We start from the raw sequence: 18063 nt of genomic DNA on the forward strand, positions 1-18063 counted from the left end.
AATAACAAGCACTGTGTCTACATGACTCCTTTTAAATGTTTCCTTAAGCTCTTCTTCCTTTCCACTAACAAGTTTTTCTCATTAGCTCCATGTGTTGAATTTCAAGGTCTGATTCTCAATGGAATAGTAAGGAGCATTTAGCCAAAGGGCAAAAGTACCAAAGCCTAAAAGTGCTCAGATGTTTATTGTAAATAGAAATTTAGAATTGAAATAGGGGTGGTATGTGAGGTAGATAATAAAAAAAGACAAAAAAAAAAAAAAAAAGCAAACTATCCTTTCAAGGAGTCAAGAAAAAAATTTTTTCTTAAATCCTTTAAACAGTCTCTTGAATTGGCTCGGCTGAAGAATAAGTTAGCCCACAAGGTGGGGAGATAGCACACAGGTAAATCGATGATGGATGTGACTGGCAGCAAAAGCAAATTCGGACTCTCCCTATATTAAAAAGAGAAAATGTTACTTTCCCTTTTAACTTCATCGGAACATTGGAATATGGAATCGGGTCATTTTATTTAATCCCTTTGATATCGATAGAGGAAAATAAATGCCATGTGAATACAAGCTATTACTTTCCTGTCCTACCTTTTCTGGGGTGACTCGCAAACACACTTATGCACATATTTGCTATGAATGATGTTGAACATAAAGTTAATTGACCTTAATGAACAAAACAGGCAAAACAATCCTTCTGGAATTCCACTGCACAGAAGCACTCTTCAGAAAAAGCAACAGGGTGTTGGAGTATTTTTAGATACTGCGACCTAGGCAGGATTTCAGTAGAAATATGGGCAATAAAACACAACTGACATCTTTGGGATTTGTATGGATGCTTGGAGGTGATTAGACAGGCTACTAGGATAATCTGTTACGGGGACAGGGCATATCTGGGAGATAAAATGAATAAAAGCAAAGGATTTCTTAGGAATCCTACCTACACTTTATACTTGGTTTACACTCTTTCCAGCTGTGAAAGGCTCAGCCTACAGTAGCCCAAAGCCAGTGCTGTCACTTTGAGATGTGAGTTTAGCTGAGCTCCAGCTGGTTGCTATCAAGGCTAATATAAGAGGCGGTATGGTGCCTTTACCTGGCTGAAGACTTTTCAGAAGTGTGAAATGTTACATACCTCTTGTTGAAAGTCTGCTGCTTATTCCTCTAATTTCATCACTGTCTGAGTTTTATTGCACTGGGGAGTTCTTATTCGGTCCTCCATATAAGTAAGCTTTTAGTAAATTAACTGAGTGGGTGGGCAGTATGGGAAACTATTTGGAGAACAGGGTTATGGGAAAGGGGAGGCATTTTTCTTCCGCCCCCTTCTGTTCTCCCAGCTGCTGGAGGCTATTAAGGCCTTTAAACCTTGTTTATTAGCTGGGGATTTTGAGATCTGCATCAATGCTGGTGGGTGTTTTTATTTGATGTCTGCTGACTCACTTATGTTTTGAATTCTATGTCAATCTTCAGATGCTATTTTTCAGAATGCGAGGGAAATATATTTTTAAAGATAAAACTTGATATTTCCGTGAGTTTGATTTACCTCACTACCTGGCTATGACGTTAGTCGGTGTTTAAATGTCAAGAAGAAGCAATTAGCAAAATTATTTCTTTACTCCTTATATTCAGGTTTTTTTTTAACCTCAGAAGTTTTTTTTTTTTTCATCAAAAGATCTTTGAGTTTGTTATGGTTGAGTGTACTGTAAAATTCAAAATCATTTTATATCTTCACTCAGTATATTTTAATCCTTTGTGTTTTAGAATGAAAAGAGAATAATCTCATTCACCTCGTTTTTTTTTTTTGTTTTTTTTTTTTTTGAGTGTCTACTCTGTACTAAGCGCTGTGTTAGTCACTGGAATGAAAAGCAGTGTGATTCTTTGATTTCATACAGGTTATGGTTGCTGAATGCGCATATACACGCACACACACACAACAAACAACAGCGATATGCAGTCCTGTCCACTTAACAGTTAAAAAAAAAGGCTGTGTGTTCTACAGTCAGTGCACCAACAATTCCTTTATGCTATGCCTATCCGACACCTTACTGTTGATATTTGCATATTGTATACTGGCAGATTTTGCAAAGTGGGAAAGAAATAGTCCTAAGAATTTAGTTCAACCATAAATAAAATGCTGCTGGAGTGAATACAGGTTAAACATGAAAAGCAGAGTAACACTCAATCAAAAAGGAAACAAAACGACAGCCTGGAGATTATTTCCTGAATGAATTGTAACCATCCATTTAAAGAAGCCTCAAAAGACAGAGTAGGATCCAAGTATCATTCAATTTAATGTGGCTTTAGGGAAATAGAGACCAGGGGTAAATTTGCTGGTGTGGGCTATTCTGGTCCTTCTTTTCTAAGGACTCGGATGGCTGAATGGCAGAGACATTTAAATATATACTGCAAAGTGTTTCTGAAAACTATCCAGTCTGTGATTTTTAATGACCCTTTCAAAATGTTCTGACATTGTCTCTCAAAATGTAATGTCTATGCAAGTCATCCAGTGATAACGTTAAAATGCTGATTCAGATTCAGTAGATTTGGGGCAAGGCCTGGCAATTTGCTTTACTACTAAACTCTCAGGTATGCTCATATTCTAAGATTACACTTTGAGTAGCAACAATCTAAAAGACTAGAAGTACAGATAGTAGCATTTCCAATGGGCTGAGTGAGGCTTATAAAGGGGCACATCAAAGCTAAATAGTATGCACAGGACTAGAGGTCAGTCGTTAAAATTTAGGAATGCTTAGAGGCATTTAAAATCAGTAGAAATCAAAATAAACTTTATGATAGGAAGGAAAATTTCTAGAAAAGAATATATTAAATGGAATTTTAAATAAATATGCTAAAGAATAAATATTAGGGAAATACTCCGCAAAAGTGATATTGCAAAAAATTGGTAGGTGAGCTTGGAATGTGATTTTAGACCACAAATAAATTCACCTTTTCTGAACAGCAATTGGGAGAGTAGATGCATAGATAAAATATTTATTAAACAATTTCTCCAGTAAGCATATTATGAAATGTAAATTAGCATGTATGCATTTAATGTCTCACTTATTAAGTATAAAATAAAATATAATTATAGTCATTATGTAGTATATCAAATACAATGAGCCCTTCCTTTTCAATTTTGTGAATTTGCTATTAGCTCTCCAGGAACCTGGATATTTGTTTGTCTGTTTACCTATTTTATATCCTAATATCACTAGATATGTATTCATCACATTATTTTACCACATAGTTTATGTTATATGGCAATGGTTTCTTAGTTCTAGAACTTTCCTGAACGCAATAAATAGTGTCAAGTTTTTAAGATCTCTCTCTAGATCCTCGAGTGTAAAGAGATGTCTGACAATTCTGTGTTTTAAAAAATCATGTAAATGAATGCTTTATGTTAGAGGAAGTGCTTAAAATTATACAACGATGTTGATTTTGGGAGGTCATATTACTTGAAAGTATTGCTTGGAATAATGGTGAGAAAATACAAAATCTAGAACGTTAAGGGCTGTCAGATTAGTTTATGCAAAATAAAGTACATAATCCGAAATAGTGAATGCTCATTAAAAGACTCATATAATGCATTAGAATCTGAGCCCAACTGTGTCTAACTGAAGAAAACTTCTTTAAATCAAAAATCTAGAGTTTATAACATTGACATGTGATCATTTGCCTTTTACATATTCTTCAATTAATTCAATACATATGTATTGAAGTTCTACTAGATGACAGGAATTCTGCTAGGCATGGAGCAGAAGGCATTCTAGACTCTGAACATCCTCATGGTAAATTCAGTGCCTAACTCTCCCAACCCGGTTTGTTGTACCAAACCCTCTGTCTCATAGCACGCATTGTCCTTGTAATCAGTTACATGTAAACAAACAGAACTGATTATTTGGAGCTGGCCAAGAGACGCAAAACAAGCTAATAGGCACAGTCTGTAATACAGAATTTCTACAAATTTACTGGAAAAATGTCTATGTGATTGAAAGATGCTATGAAGAGGAGAGTAAATTCTCCACGACTCCTGTTTTATTTCAAGTGAGTTTTGGTCTCCCTATATAAGAAATTTCTTAATGTTCTGTTTGTGCTTATCCAATTTGAGTGAGAGAGAAAGTTGTAATGTCATTGTGTATCCTGGGATTTTCCTTAAGAAATATTATTATAAACTTTTCCCCTGGAGAAAAGAGAGACAGAAATTGTAGCATGCATTCTAGATGACAAAGTAAATATCTGTATGGTGATATGTTTTATATTTTATTTTAGAATTTACTGAGATAAATTTGTTGTAGCAGGATGTGGTTGGAGAAATAATTCATATCAAATGGTTGCTTTCCCTTAGTGAGATCAAGCAGGTGAGTCACTCACAGTTCCCATGCCCTCCCACCCTTTCTTGAACCCATGCTCTTCCATCAAGGTCTTATAAGAAAATAAACCTGAGAGAATTTATCATGTGCTTCCTTATTTCCTTATCACACTAGTGCTAGGGATCTATTTCTGTTAAAAGGGAAGATTTCGTTGGCAATTAATTTTGGCAATTGCTTCAGGTATTATTTCTATCCCTCTTAGACAGTCATAAGCATAATATTGTATTTAGAGACTAAGAGAAGCCTATGGTAAAGGAGACAGTTAATTTCGATTTAACCAACATCTCCCAAATTTGGTCATTTGTAACCATCCCTCACCATGTTAATAATATCTGGAACTCATTCTTGAAAACACACTTTGCTAACCTCGCCTGGCCACCCTGGGGAAGTTTTCCCAAGAATAACATCAATAAAAAGATAAGTAGGACTGTGTGTGTGTGTGTGTGTGTGTGTGTGTGTGAGAGAGAGAGAGAGAGAGAGAGAGAGAGAGAGAGAGAGACACACACACACAGAGAGACAGAGACAGAGTTTGAGACTTGATGACATCATATTTGAGTACATTAACCCAGACCTGCCTGATTTCTCAGTGCTTTTGAACAATTATATCTAGTGAAAATGCCCTGACTAACATAGTTATTAATATGACTAGAATAAAGACTAAGAAATTGTTAAATATTGTCCAGGAAAAAGGAAACTTTCCTCAAATGACGAATGTGAAGAAAAGAAACTTTTGAAATTGTTTTCTGTGAATGTTCACTTATTGACATATAGTATGTAATTCAATTTATCAATAACATTGCCCCTGGTTATTTATGTTTAAATTATGACAATTCATTTTAAATGAAACCTAGAGACAAACATATTTTTTAAATGTATTTTTCAAATCAGTAAAGCAATTTTGCATAATGGTTGCATTTAGGTTTTAGTAAGCTGGTACATCAATGAATGCACTGTACTTTTTTTCCCAAAGAAATGAAACATAATATATTTGTGATGAATTCAATGCTTACAGTCACTTAGGAAGTCTCCAATAGCACAGTATGACCATTTAGTTTACATAATTCATAGGAACCTATAGAAAGTGACTTTATCTAGCTTCAACATTACATTATTAAATATTTATGGACATGTATGAGAGAAAGAGAGAAAGAGGTAGAGAGAGAAATGTTAAAATATTTGAAATAATTAAAATGAAATAATATTTAAGTGCCTGAATTCAGATATTCAGGAGGGAGCTGATGAACAGGTAAGAGTATCTCTCAAATAAATAACATATTTGACCTACAATCATCTCTCAAATAATGTTATTTTATGTCACTATTTTTAAATTTTTACTTTCATTATTAGGACTCAATACCCCGCCCCCCACACACACCCTAATAATAAATAACAATTCTTTTAAAGAACCATTCCAACAGAGTCAGGTTATTGCTATTCTCATATTGATGTTACAGTTCTAGACATGATTTTGATTTTATTAAGAACCAATATGCTAAAAAATATTTTTTAATCTAAATATCTGGTAACTAAAGGTAATCCAATCCTCTGGTTGTCAGGCTCTATTTATTACCTCTTCCTTCAGCAGACCTATTTTGTAGGTCTATTTTCTGGAGAGGACAATGTACCTCTCAAGGTACATGACACATTTGATCTAAGAAATTAACATCCTGCTTAAAATATATTAAAAGACAGGTTTTTTCTTTATTAAAGAGTGTAGAATGCAACATCTGGTTACATCTGTCTAAACCTGAGAGGTTAAGAGGAGCTCAATGGGAAGCCTGCTGCCTCCTGAAAGAATCATCCTCCGGTTATCGACAGAAACCATTCAGGTTCCTGTCCTCCCCAGTGATGCCTTGTTCCTTTGAGATTTGTTCCAGTAACAGTAACCCATTCTGAAAATGCAGTTACTATGTACAATGCACTGGAACAGGATGTGTTACTCATTAGACTATCACAGCTGTGTGAGGAGGGATGTATTCTTTTTTATATAATTTTAGTTTTATACTACTTTCTCTCATAACACCCTTTTCTTTATGAGGGACTGTTTAATGCAAAGCCAAAGCATATAACACTTTCCAATTGTTTCTATAGAACATTTGTTTTACAAGTAGAGTAACATCTACTTGAAGATATCTGTGCCACAAGATGATAGCTTCTAAATTTCCAACATGTATATGATGAATATGGATATATGTATTGTGAGTGTATATATATATATATATATATATATATATACATGTGACACGCGTGCTTTTTTTAATACATACATGTACATTATGTGTGTGTATGTGTACATGCACATAATGAAATGTCCTCTCCTGTATTGGGTATGGCACTGGTTATTCTACTTTCAAGCTGCAGTTAAAGAACAAAGCCACAATTTTAATTATGTTCATGCACATTTAAACATGTTTTATTGCCTCCAACACTACTGTTATGTATCAATTAGTTATTTGTACTCCAGGCTACTAAGTAGGATATTCTAGTTATGTTTCAGTCTGGTATATTTGCATGTCCTCCAGAAATGGAAGTGGTAGTGTTGGTCCTTTGCTCCTATGCTGTGTCCATGAAACCAAGCTGGAGACAGGAACTGCCAGTACCCTTGGCAGCAGCCTGAGAAGTGCACGGAGAGCTATGCATTTAAAGTACACAATGTAAAGCACATAATTGTTGGCTTCGGGCACCACTGAAAATAAATTTCCCAAATGGTGATCAAAAGTCAATGTAATTGAGGGATGGGGAAAAATATCAGAGGGCAGTGGACATCCATGACCAGAAGTACCTTTTTTAAAAAAAATTATATATATATATATATACTCTCATTACTGGGAATTCAATTTTATCTCTCTATGTTGGTAGGGAGTGAGTTGATATGGTCCTGTGTTTAGGCAAAGAATATAAAGAAAAGTCAGAAAATGGATGTTCTCTTATGTATATTAAACAAGACATTGCTTGGACACATCTGCTTTTTTAATGAATAAAGCAAAGGCATTGTTAATTTTTACCTACTGATTTGCAATGGGGCTAATACAATTGGCAAAGCCTCAACTATTATTACCAGGATCATCACTACCTGTAACTAAGCTAAATGTTTAGGACATTAATATGTTATTGCCTAATAATATCATTAACAAAATTACTCGTCCAAATTATATTTAAAAAGAATTTTGTTTAATCTGTGTGTGAAGAGATTGGTTGCTTATAAACTCCTCAGATTGTTTCTGACTCCCTTCAAGAATCAATACCTAGAAAGGTGTTTGATAAACCAAGGTCATGAACTCCCCAGGAAGCTTTCTGAAGGATATGAACAAGAATAAATTGCTTCTCTTTCCTGCCAGGTCCAAAGCACTCCTATTTCTCACCTCTGGAAATGCATATGGAAACAATTGCTCCTGGGCCATTTCCTCTGCCCTCCAGGTAGGCTGTGGCCTCTCTGTGTCTGCAGCCTTAATCATGCTGCTCAGCACAGAAATCAAGGCTTAGCTGAACAGACAATGCTTGTCCCCAACCCTTGCTATTTAAAAGAAGGGAGCAATTCCACAGCATTTTTGAATTCCACTTGTTTAACCTAGCATCTGATCCAACACTTTGTATTTCAAACAAGAAACTTAGCAAAATTAAAAATATTTAGTCCAGATGAAACTGCCACTTAAGCAACGAAAGGATCAAGATTAGAATCCAGGTATCCTGACTCTAGTTCTAGGCTGCTCAAGCTACTTCCTTTCACCTTTGCCTCATAAGTGGCCTTTGGAGCAGAGGCCACCAAATTTAAAGGGGTCAGTCATGAAGGCCTTGATTTAATCCATTCCATGAGGGTCTTTTTTGAAAGTAAAAGGCAGACCTAATCTTTTATTTGTACTGAAAACTAATGACACATTTAGCTCTTATCCCTTGTGTCTCAGTTATGGTTTCTCAATGCTGCATAACATTTTATGGAGCTGAAAGTGACATTATTTAAAATGTGATATGTGAGACTATGTGAGCAATGTAGTAGGTAGAAAAACTCCCCTTTACTCCTACCTTTTATGGTTTCAAAAGAAAAGTATAATTTTGAAAGAGACACTACTGTTTGCAGGAATAAAGCAGCATTGTTTCTTCTTTATGTTCCAGTATTACTATGTACACTTTAAAATTTTTAGAATAGTTTTAGGTTTACAGAGAATTGAGAGGGCAGTGCAGAAAGTTTCTCCGTCAACACCTTCTATTAGTATGGTACTTTTCATAATTAATGAACTGATATTGCTACATTATTATTAATTAAAATCTATACTTTATTCGGATATCTTGAATTTGTACCTAACGTCCTTTTTCTCCTCTAGGATTTCATCCAGGATGCCACATTACATTTAGTCATCATGTCTCCTTAGGTTCCTCTCAACTGCGACAGTTCTAAGACATTCCTTTTCTTTGAGGACCTTGACAATTTTGAAACATTCTAGTCAGGTGTTTTGTAGGATGTCTCTAAATTGATATTTGACTGGTGTTTTCTTCATGATTAGACTGGGGTTATGGATTTGGGGAATGAAGACCACGGAGATAAAGTACCGTTCTCACTGCAGCTTTTCAATGGTACATATTATCAACATGACTTATCACATTTGATGTTACTCATCATTAACTGGCTGAGGTGATCTCAGGTTTCTCCACTGTGAAGTCACTCTCTTCTCCCCATTTTTGTACTATTTTCTCTGGGAGGAAGTCATCATGGACAGCCCACACTTGGGGCATATGTTCTACCTCCTTGAGGGAAAAGAATCTAAATAATTGTTTGGAATCTTCCACATTGGAGATTTGTCTATTCTTTGCCACTTACTTATTGATTCAGCCATTTATTTATATCAAAAGAGACACAGATATTAAGTTTATTCTTTGAATTATAATCAAAAACTAATGTCTTTGTTTTATAGCTTGAATTATTGTGACTTTGGTCATTAGAAACTCTTTAAGTTGTCTCCTTTGCCCCTTTAACATACCACTTGACATTATGGTTCTTTGTGTTTTGAGCTCTCTCTCTTTTTGAGGGGGGGAGGGGGTGGGGCACTTCCAGATGGCCCAGACTCACCCAGTATACTCCCAGCCACAGCTAACGTCATTTATTTCTCTAAGAAGCCTTAGTTCTTTTGTTGAGGAATGATATTAGAAACCAAGATCACATCATCACTGGCTATTGCTATTATCAGCTGTTTGAATTTTCACAATTTTAATAGGCATGTTGTAGTATCTCATCATTGTGGTTTCCTTGGTGACTGATAATATGAGCATCTTTTCATGTGTTTATTTTCCATCCATGTATCTTTTTTGGGAAGGTATCTGAACCTTTACCCATTTTTAAAAATTGAGTTGTTTTGTTATTGAGTTTTAAGAGTTATTTGTATATTTTGAATACAAATACTCAATATCTTTTATCAATACCTGTTCTGCAAATATTTTTGTAAATATTGTTGTGGCTGTAACAGTATGTTAAATATTATTTATACATTAATGAAAATCTTAAATTTGCTATAAAAAATTGAATCGGGTAGATTTAAAATTTTGAGAAAAGGCCAGTTAGACTGAAGAAATTTCATATTCTCATTAACTTGAAATTGGTTAAGACTCTTAAAAATCATTTCTGTATTTGTTTGTTTGTTTGTTTGCACTTACAATGCTTGGTAGTCCAAGGTGGTCTTCCATCCAAGTACTAACCAGGCTCGACCCTGCTTAGCTTCTGAGATCAGATGAGATCCGGCACATTTAGGATGGCATGGCTATAGACTAAGACTCTTAAAATTATAAGCAATAATCTTTCTTTTGGTCAATCTCTCAGCAATAGACACTTTTGCTTAACTAGCAGTCATTCACTTATATTTCCTGCTAACTACATTCCTATTTTCTTCTATTCAGGTGGCAGTATGCCTGTTCCCATGAATGAATCAAGATTGTCAAAACCATTTATGGTAATCCTATTCCCTTTTGCCAATGTCCACATAAAAGTAACCCCAAGTCAATATGATGTAAAGACGTAAAGGAAAATGTGTCAAGCACTTTAGGAGAAGGTTCTTCTTTCTTGTAAAAGTTAAGGCCACATGACAAAAATAATTGCTTTTGACCATTTCCCTTCCTCCTGCTTCAAATATTCTCATTTAGGAATGTGAAATCTAGAGCTTTCCCGGCCATCCTGCAACCATGAGGTGACAAGCCTGAAGACAAATACCAACATACTGAGGAGGTAAAATAGAAGAAAGAAATGATATTGAGCCCTTGATGAGATTACTGAGCCATGGAACCCATTCTGGAAAGCTTACTTCCAGATGTCTTGCTTTACTGAAAATTAAATGTCTATTATTGAGCCAGTATTTTTTAATCTTTACAATGGAGTAACAGGTAAGAATCCTCACAGATGGAGACCAGTTACTCAGGGATTTTAGTTGCCTTGGGCAGCCCCTCCTGGCCACTGTAACTGTACCTAAGATTAGCATCTCAGCCACCTGCCCCCATTCACAACGTAGCACACTGGTTGAGAAGTTCTGATTTCAGACACATTCTGTAACTTAAGACTGAATCCATTCTAATTACGATGCATACCAAGTGCAGCTTTAAACCTGTGCAAAATATTTCTTGTCACAGAAGCCAACTAGCCAACCGATCAGATAATGTCTAATAAAAGGCTCACTTTTCTACTACTCTCTGATCACTCAAAATTGAGCAGAGTTTGGAAACTTCTTGGTCTTCCAGAATATACTTGGGAGAGTTGGGTAAGAAAGGGATAAGATATTTTATCTTCGTATTTATACTGTGGTTTGAATTTAATTGCTTTGGCATATTATGGTAGGCTTACAGATTTAGAGGACATATCATTGTAGTAAAAAAGCTTTAAAGTGTAAGTCTAAGTTATTATTTGAACAGCTGTATCTAATTCATAATATGAAAATCACACCAAGCCAACTCAGGTTTAAAAAAATAACTAAAAACAGTCACAAAAACCTCTGAGAATGCAAGGAAATCTCAATGTGCTTTCTTGACCATCTTTCGTAGATATTAAGGAGCCCTGGGGTTACTCCAGTGCAGAGCTGCCTAATGGCGAACTACGATACCAGCTGTACTTACAATGGATAATTTCTAAAGGTCTTACAAGCTCTGTGTTCCAGATAAGGACTCTGATCCCTAAAGAGGAAACATATCTAAGCATTTCTTATTCATAATTAAATAGGTTTTCTGGCAGCAGACAATGAAATTCACAGGATTTATATTGACTCCTTCTGTTTGGGAATAAATTGTAGACTCTGGATAGCTCTGAATCACATTCTAACCCGTGGCTTTTTATTTATTATTACAAGCCCGCTGAAGCATAAATTTCTTGGAAGCCAAGTACTTTCTTTAGGAAAAAATGTGGCAGATATCTTTTTTTCATATACTAACTAAAATTTATTTAAGTATATTGTATATACATATATGCATACATCTACGAATTAAGTGTATATATAAGATGTACTTCAAAAGATATTTATATATCTATTATAAAATACATTTCACTTTATATTAAATGTAATATTTTGTCTACATGTAATTACTCATTTATTTACTTATTCAGTGAAATCGTTTAACTCAGTGCACCATTATGTGAAAGGGCATCCATCATTAGTTAAGTCTTAGGGTTTGGACATGACTACTAAAATTAACATGAACTTTTTTTTTTTTTAATGTGATCATCAGCAAATAACGATACATGCAAAGTGTGAAACTCTTGGAAACTTAAAATTGGCACTGTTCTTGGTAGTGAGTTTCGGTTCAGCGTGTCTCATTCTTAATGTATGGCTAGGGGTAAAAGTCCATGGAAATGAGTGAGACTTTGGCCTTCAGTCATGCCAGCTGGAAACACAACAGTGGTACCCTCTGAAGCCAGCAGTACTGCCAGGACTGCCGGGGGTATAAAGCTTCATCTTTTGTGGCTTTCCAATCAGCTCCAGTTTTTGCGCATATGTTTTGGCTAATTTCCAGAGTACAGCAAAATATTGACTAGCGTTGTGGTATGCAATTAAAGTGCTAATTTTAGCCTAGCATTAGGAATGAATCTAATAGGGAAACTCTGGTCAGGTTCTCCTAGACTTCTTACAGAAGGCAACAGTTCAGGAAAGCAATTACATCTAACAAGGTAATGTTGCTGAGGAACATGCAGCTTTTAGATTGATATTAAAAAACAATATGATAATTGCTATAGTTCAAAGCACCAAAGTCCACATATAAGTGACAATTGCTAAACTACCTGTTGAAATAAGCATCTCTCAAGTGACTTAGGGAAACAAGAATAATTGTTTTACAGGAACACCTTATATCACTTGATGATTTTTTTCCCATAGGATCTCATTTCCACATCTTGAAAAATGTCAATCAGTCTTTCACACAAAACCTAGCAATTTCAAATGAGATTGGAAGATAGTTTACCTAATCCTATCTTCCTAAAGCAAGAATTTTTAAAAAGCCTGAAAAGACACATCAATTAAATATGATTAAAGGATACAAGATCAAACAAACAAAAAACAAAGAGTAGACTATTTTAAGAAGGTAGTCAAATACATTATTAAGTTAATGCAAAAAAAGGAGTAAAAAGTAGATAATGGATTAGGTAACTAGGAAGCGATCTGTTGTTGTTGTTGTTTTTGCAGAGCAATAATCTGGACAACACAATTTGAAAGTGAAAAGTAAAGAGGAAACAGTAAGTAGATACCACTTTTTTTTGAGGCAATGAGGAAGACAGTGTAGTATATTGATGAAGAAGATATATATGCAGCCAGGAGATTCCTTTTTAGGATAAGAGAAACTTGAGCACTTTATAAGCACAAAGAAAAGTCGATGCAGATTTGGAAAGAAGGAAATTCAGGAGTAAGAGAGGACACCTGATAGATTAAGATTCCTAAAAAAGTGAGAATGGATGTTATCAAAAGGAAATATGGAGGGATTGGTTTTGGCAAGAAGGGCTAACCATTCCTCAGTTTGAAGTAACGAGACCAGGATGAAAGGAAATATACAGTGCTGGTAGTGACTAAGGCGAGAGGATAAAAGAGAATAAAGGTCACATTTGATGGCTTATTTTCCCTCATATTAAAGATAACTTGAGTGAACTGGAAAAAAATGATAAATGTCTTTGGAGAAACCCTTCCTTCCTCAAAGAGTTAAAATGAACTCAGGTCCTTCTACTTCCAATAATTTAGAGTATGCAAGATAGAATGACATTCAGGAAGAACTATGTGTCTAAACCTGTCCACTTCAGGAAACCATCAGCGTTGGACACTGGTGTGCAGACCTTTAACATGGACATTTCAGAGCTATCAAGTTTGTACAGCTAACCAATTTATTTTATTTTTGAAATCCAGTCCATCAGTGCTTATGGAGTGGTTAGCATAATGCTCAACTACAATGTGCTATCAGAGCATGCCCTCAGAATGGTTTTCTTCTTCTTCTTCTTCTTTTTTTTCCTAATTTTTATAAGTTTATTTGAGCCAAACTGACAACATATGCCTGGGAGCACGATCTCAAATGCTCCGATGAATTTTTTAAAAGAGCATTTTAGCATTCCAAGAAGTTTATTCTATAGTCAAGAAAAAGTCAAGGATTTTTTTTTCTACTTTGTACTTTCCTCATCCCGGTTTCCTTTTTGCCTTTGACCTATGTTCTTTCATCAGAAACATTATAAATATATAATTTTCCTGTAAGTCTGTGAGTTCTGAATTATAGGCTTATCAATCCTGTTTTATATATCTCAGAAAAAGATAGAATTCAGTCTAAAAATATTGCCCTTGGATGCTTTAGTACAAATTATGACCTTGGAGAAAATACAGTAGCTTTTCCCTAGAAATGGTATCTGGCTGTCACCGATATCTTATAGATATTTTATATGAGAAGAAATAGAGTCACTTCAAACTTCATAAAGTACATCCTAATAGTCACTTAAATGCAAGACTGGAAGATGACTGGGTTAGCAATCCACTTAGGCCAAGTGATAATAGATTTCCAAAGCTGAAAATGGAGAAACTATCAAGCTAGAAATATTGGTTGGGGCCTAACAGGCAGAAAGAATAATATATAACCATGTTGATTTTTATGATCAAGACCATTTATATATATATAAAGTATAGATTTAATATGCCCTTTATTTTGAACAAAGGTAAGAAAGATAAGTGGGATCTTTCCATGCCATGAAAAACGTTTTTGAATTTGGATACCATAGAAATGTTATGACAGAGGAGCACATGTGTCCACAGGGAGCATGTAGAGAGAGAGGGCAGGAGCTGAGCAACCAGTACGAGGGGGATCCCACTCTGACTGTGGAAGAACCGGACCACTTTTATCAAGTAGGAGTACTTTGAATCCTGTTGGCTATCTCTGCTGCTGAGTCTGTTCTTAGCCCATAATAGTAAAACAATATATATTTCATATTAGGACTGACTCTTTCTGTTTTAAAATACTAAAACAAAATTCAGCTTATCTCATTATTTTCAAAGGACCTTTATTTTTTTAATCTGTCCATTTGCTAGGCAAATAATTCTTTCTTATTGCAAATATTATTTTCCCCTTTCAAAATGGATGGTATCAATTCTGAAGGTCCCCTTCAGAAACTTTGTCCCATTGTTGGTTATAAAAAGGCCTTGTCTGAAAATGTTGAAGTGGACTATTGGCCTACGGAAAACTGGAAGTGGGCTATTTTTAATTTAACTGTGGAAAATATTCTTTTTTTGCCCTTGATGTTAGTAGAACTTTACTGTTTTGTTTTCATTTTATAGCCCTGATTATTTTTGTACTGTCTTTGGTATTTTATTGTTAATAAATAAAATTTTATTTAAAGTGCAATCACTTTCTAAGGTTTTTAGTTTAAGTTTTCCACACAAATATCCATAATTTGTCAGATTTTTAAATTCTTTAAATTATTGTCACTTTTTTTTTATTATGGGAAAGAGAATATGTTTAGGGATTCTAGGGTTGCTATTTTTAATCATAGAAAATGCTTTTTTATTTACTAATGAAGAAAATGCTATTGGAGATTTAAAAAAAAAAAAAAAAGGACACAGAATAATCCAGAATATATTTTCCAGAGCAATATTGTCTTATAGGAAGAGAATGGTACAAGCACCTTTGTAAATTAAATTCGAATGGAACCAACAACTTTTTCATGGTTCACTAAAAGGCTCTATCTACTAATAAATTCTATTCCACCAAGATGCAGAATCTAACAATTCAGAGTGTTATCTTCCACTGCTTAAAATCACAGAAATATATAACTATGCGTACAGTGTCCCAGACCAAGCCAAGGGACTCACAAGACATTATAGTAGTTTAGCTAAGATGTTGAGATGCTTTGAGGTGAATCCCCCGTAAGATCTTTTCTTCAAATGCCCTAATGCCTTAGACATTAGGTGGTAGAAGTCTAAAATATTTAAGTGTATTCTAGGTCTTATGTATTCTGCCAGAAAGAGAACTAGAGAGCTGATTTGTTACCTTTTGTATGTTTTAGTTCTGATGTATCGTTGACTGATAAGCTTTTTTCACAAAAACTCTCCACTGCTGCAGCTTGTGTTACAAAAAATAATACCAAGAAATGGAAGGCAACAAACAAACAAACAAACAAACAAAAAACAGCTCTTTTCTTTAAAATAAAAAAAAAAATCCACATTTTACTGTGAAATAAAACACACATAAAGTGCACAAAATAAAAACATACAGTTAATTGAATTATTATAAAGCAAACACCTGGGCTAACGGACTGCCAGCACATTTTCCCCAAACACTTCTTATCCCTCCAAATTCCCTCTTTCTCCTCAAAGAGAGATGCTGTCCTGACTTTAATAGAAAATCTGCTTTTCTTCAAATTACCACCTAAATAGGAATCATTAAGGACTGCAGTTTAATTTAATCTGTGAATATATAAATAAATATATATATATAAATATATATAAATATATATATAAATATATATATAAATATATATATATAAATATATATATAAAGAATCTCACAGTATATATATATATTATATATATATAAAGAATCTCACAGTATATTTTGTTTAGTTTCTGATTTATTTTGCCAATTGTGATCACAAGATGCCTCCATTATCTGTAGCTATATATAGTTCATTCATTTTTATTCCTGTATAGTATTCCATTATACCGAAATCTATTAAATCTGTCATTGATGGACAGTTAGATTGATTCCTGTTTTGAGATATTATGAAAGATATTGTTATGAATATACTTGTACCTGCTTTAGATATTTTTATAAACTACTGGTACACAATACTGATGTATCTAGGAGTGGAATTGTTGGTTGGGTCTTAGAAAATGCATGTCTTCAACTTTATAACTTCTCCCAGGTGATTATGCCAATTTATTCTGCCAATAGCATTGTATTAAAATTCCTTTTGGCTGCACATCCTCATCACCTCATGAAATTGTCAGCTCTTTTGCTTCAGTTATACTGGTGGGATTCTCATTGTGAATATAATTTGCATTAATTTTACATAGTTATTGACAATTTAGACACCCTTTTTAAGTGGCTATTCAAGTCTTACTAGATTTTTTTGTGAGTAATTCTTTCGTTGTTGATTTTGAAGACTTCCGTATTCTGAATATAAGCCCCATACCAGTTTTACATGCTATAAATATCTTTTCCCAGTCGAAGGCTTAATTTTTCACTATCTTAACAGTATTTCTTGAGAGAGCAGTTCTTATTGATTACTCAAAGTTGTCAGCCTTTTACTCGGTGTATTTGACACCTGCAGTGGGTAATTTTTAACACCTCTCCCTTCCTATATACACTAAATTATTTTCGGTAAGAATTAAGAATTCAAAGAAAAGATGTAATAAAACAATGAAAAATTTACTTTTTTGAACTTTATATATATTGATGCTAATAAAATTAAAGTATAATAAAAATAAAATGTTATGATTCGAAAGGAAAAAAGATTAATATGTGAACATTTTTAATTATACTACTTTAGTCAGAGATATTTTCTTATTGCTATTATTATACCACTGACTCAATATTGTTTTATGATGATATCAGTACATCACTTGAAATTCTGTATAAATTTTTTTACAAATTTCTCTACAAAACTACTAATTTGTCAACGTAAGTTTAGGAGCAAAAAACCACAAATATTTATTTAGTAGTTTTCATATATACATAACTATATAAACTTTGGTTTATTGGTTTGTTTGTTTCACATTAATATATTAATATTCTATATAAATAATTGTTTAGAAATTAAGTGAATTTCATAAAACAACAAATCATAAAAATAAAATGTTATGTCAGTAACATGATTTGGTAGTAGCTGTGACTGTAATTTTTATAGGCATTTGCTTTTTAAAAAAATTTGGATAATTACTACTAAAAATTACATAGACTATTATTATTTCAGATTATAATTAAAGGATCAAATTTCAAACTACTGGGTTTTAAAACAAAGAGTAATTTAAAATAATATATTTCAATATAAAGAATACTCATGTGGAATTTCTTTTATGAAAGTTTTTCATGAAATATTTTTCTTTAGTAGTTTTAGATTTTCTATTATTCTTGTTATTTTTTATTAGTTTTCTTTTTCTTGAAATTTGCCCCTTTGATCTATAGTTATAAATTTATTTTCATTATTTTTTATATCAAAGTCTTGATTTACCTAATATTATTTTGAATGTTAATTTTCCATACTATTGGGATGTTTTAGTTATCATTA

The sequence above is a fragment of the Rousettus aegyptiacus genome, unplaced genomic scaffold, assembly GCF_014176215.1.
Source record: "Rousettus aegyptiacus isolate mRouAeg1 unplaced genomic scaffold, mRouAeg1.p scaffold_m13_p_11, whole genome shotgun sequence".
Taxonomy (NCBI): Eukaryota; Metazoa; Chordata; class Mammalia; order Chiroptera; family Pteropodidae; genus Rousettus; species Rousettus aegyptiacus.